This window comes from Nannospalax galili, unplaced genomic scaffold, assembly GCF_000622305.1.
Source record: "Nannospalax galili isolate Female #2095 unplaced genomic scaffold, S.galili_v1.0 scaffold18, whole genome shotgun sequence".
Classification (NCBI taxonomy): domain Eukaryota; kingdom Metazoa; phylum Chordata; class Mammalia; order Rodentia; family Spalacidae; genus Nannospalax; species Nannospalax galili.
In genome coordinates this window covers 7,654,626-7,658,478 of record NW_008346548.1, presented here as the reverse complement: position 1 = coordinate 7,658,478, position 3,853 = coordinate 7,654,626, and positions in this window count along the sequence as shown.

Genomic DNA, 3,853 nt, shown 5'->3' with positions numbered 1-3,853 from the left:
CTCCATCATATAAATGAACCACATTTTCATTATCCACTCATGAGCTGAGGGGCACTTAGGTTGCTTCCAACTCTTAGTTATTGTGAAAAGAGCAGCAACAAACATGGATGTACAAGTGTCTCTTCAATAGGATGAGTTCTTTGGGTATATGCCAAGGAGTGGTATAACTGGTTCAAATGGTAGGTTCATTTGTAGTTTTTTAAGAGTTCTCCACACTGCTTTCCATAGGGGTTGAAGAAGTTTGCAGCCCCACCAGCAGTGGATGAGTCTTCCCCTTTTCCCACATCCTCTCCAACATTTGGTATCATTTGTTCTCTTGGTCTTAGCCAGTCTGACTAGGGGAAGATGAATCTTAAAGTAGTTTTAATTTTCATTTCCTTAATTATTAGTGATGTTGAACATATTTTAAGATGCTTCATAGCCATCTTTACTTCTTCTTTTGGAACTCTCTGTTCAGTTCCTTAGCCCGTCTTTTAATTGGGTTACTTCCTGTCTTGATTCTGTTTTTTTGAGTTCGTTATATATTCTGGATGTTAAACCTCTGTCAGATGTGTCACACTGGTGAATATTTTCTCCCATTCTGTGGATTTTCTCTTCATTTCCCTGGTTGCCTCCTTTGATGTACAGCTTTTTAGTTTAATGAGGTCCCATTTGTTGATTCTTGACCTTGTTTCTGGAGCAATTAATATCCAGTTTAGAAAATCCTTTCCTACACCTATATCTTTTAGGTTTTCTTTCAACAGTTTCAGAGTTTCAGGCTTTACATTGAGGTCTTTGATCCATTTGGAATTGACTTTTGTGCAAGGTGAAAGATAGGGGTTTAGTTTCATTCTTCTACAGGTGGAGATACAGGTTTGCCAGCACCATTTCCTCCAGTGCTGTCTTTCCTCCAGTGAATGTTCTTGGCCCCTTTGTCAAATATCAGGTGCCTGAAATTGCATGTACTCATATTTGGGTTTTCAATCTTGTTCCATTGATCTATGGGTCTATTTTTGTGCCAGTACCATGTTGTGTTTAAGACTATAGCTCTGTAATACAGCTTAAAATCTGGTATAGTAATCCCCCAGGCCTTGCTCTTAGTGCTCAGGGTTGCTTTGGCTATCCGAGATCTTTTGTGCTTCCATATGAATCTTAGGATGTTTTTGTTTCCAATTTTTGTGAAAGATGTCATGGGGATTTTGATTTCTTTCTGCAACCCCTTAGGTATAGTCATTCCTTTCCTCAGCTCTTTATATTACTTCCAGAACTCTCTGAATGGCCAGTTTTGTGGACATGAATTCCTTCAGCATATTTATGTCATACAATATTTTTCTTTCTCCTTCAACTGTAATAGACATTTTGGCTGGGTATAGTAACCTGGATTGGCATCTGTGGTCATTTGAAACCAGGAATACTTTGGTCCAGGCTCTTCTGGCATTCATAGTTTGCACTAAAAAGTCAGCCGTAATCCTAATGGCTTTTCCTTTATATGTGACTTGTTGTTTCTCTTTTGCAGCTTTCAGTATTGTCTCTTTGTTTTGTATGTTTAGTGTTTTTACTTTGATGTGCAGTGGAGAGTTTCTTTTCTGGTCCTGTCTGTTTTGTGTTCTATATGCTTCTTGTATTTGTATGGGCATGTCTTTCTTTAATTTTGGGAAATTTTTTTCCATGATTCTGTTGAAGGTCTGGTCCATGGCATTATCTTGGAATTCTTCGCCTTCCTGTATGCCTATGATTCATAAGTTTGGTCTTTTTATGTTGTCACACAATTCCTGCATATTCTATTCTCGTGATTTCTTAAATTTTTCATAATTTTTGCTTAAGTGGGCTTGGTCCAGTTCATCCACTTTATCTTCCAGTCTTGATAGTCTGTTTTCCATTTCATTCATCCTATTGGTGAGGCTTTCTCCTGTCGTTTCTATTTGGGTTACTGAGTGTTTCACTTCCTTCTTCATTTCAGCCCGAGTAGTCTTCAATATTTCTAACTCTTTTCTGAATTCATTCAGAAGTTTATCCTTATCTTCTTTCAGTTCTTTGATTTGTGTGTTCTTTAAATTCACTGAATTTTTTCATCATGTTTACAATTGTTCTTTTGAGTTCCATGTCCTGCATTGTATAGGAGTACAATATTTCTCATTGTAGTCCTATAGAGAACTGCTGGTATTTGGTGGGGATATGTTATTTTGGTTTTTCATGTTATTTTTTCTTTGTGATTTTAACATGAATTTCTTTTGTAGTTTCTGACTCTTGTGTGAGACTCAGGCCTTCAAGTTTAGGTCTGCTCCTTTTTGTGAACTTTATGTGTCTTTGTGCTTTACTTTTTGGGTGGGCATGGAAAGCTGGTTCCTCTAAACTTCTGGTTCTCTCTTTTGATTTTGTATTGCAGTGGCCCGATTGCTTTTGTCTTCAGGAGTTCCCACAGAGGCCCAAGTCAGATGTGGATAAGATCCTCTCAAGCTTTCTTCTAAGGTCTGGATCCCTCCAGGTCTAGGGCAGCTGGTGGCAGTGCCACCCAGAGATTCAAAGGGAGATGGGGCAGGAAGAGGCCCCAAGGAATCCTGGGGACTGCACTGAGGAACTGGGTTGGTCTGGATGCAAATGATTAGGAAGCCGAGAGGTCAGCCCTTGTGTCCAGGACAGAGACTGGTGGGTTGTGTAGCCCAGGCAAGCAGAGGGAGGTGAGGGCAGGACCAGGCCCAGAGGGCTCCGGGGATGGCGAGAAGGAACTGGGTCCATCTGGATGCAAGGGATCAAGAAGTAGTGGTGGCCCTGGGCTGAGAGTTCAGCCCCAGCATCCAGGAAAGAGGCTGGTGGGCCATGCACCCCAGGGAAGCAGAGGGAGGTTGGGGTGCGACCTAAGGGTTTAATATTTTTTTAAGTCAAAACTCATGCCATTACTTTTTTAAGAGGACATTAACTTAATAAACTGGCTACACAGGTATTGAGGACTGTCCAGGAGATGGTTGGCATATATTAATAATTGCAGGAAACAGCTATACTCCCTAGAGATAGAGAACAAAGAGAAGAGACCAGGGTTATCAGCATCCAGGACATCAGAGGAGAGAGCCTGCTGAGTGGTGCCTGGCCTCAAGCTGCCTGTTTCCATGAGGACACTGGGAATTTTGACTCAGAAGTATGGAAATAAACAGAAACCAGAAGCTTTCCTGGGATGCCCTGACCGGAACAGAATGTAAAAGTCTCAAGAATCTCCTGCAGCCTTTCATTTCTCCCCTTCACATTTTCTATAGTCAGAGTGACACCAGGAGCCAGATGGCCACAGAAATGTAACTTGTTGACATCTCCCTTTGTATAAAGTCCTCAGTGTTCTTCAAGAGGACCGGTTTAGCATCCTTTCTTCATCCTCATTGCCAGTGGCTCTGAAGGAAGCACATTTATGGGGAAACTCCTACATTAATGCCCCTTCAAAAGTGTGCTTTTTTGTTGTTGTTTCAACTAAAACTTTTTGAAGAAAGTTGAGCATGCCCAGAGACATTCATGCCTACCATCTTTTAAAAAAATATTATTTATTTATTTATTTATTTATTTATTTATTTATTTATTCTATATCTATGAATGTATTGCCTGCATGTGTGTAAGTGTACCTGTGTCATGCAGTGCTCTCAGAGGTCAGAAGAAGCATCAGATCCCCTATACCTGGAGCTACAGATGGTTGTTAGCCATCATGGGGGTGCTGGGAGTTGAACCCAGGTCCTCTACAAGAGCATCTTAAAAGGTGTTCAACATCACTAGTAATTAGGGAAATGCAAATTAAAACCACTTTATGATTTCATCTTACCCCAGTCAGTCTGGCTAAGATCAAGAGAACAAATGATGCCAAATGTTGGAGAGGATGTGGGGAAAGGGGAACACTCAT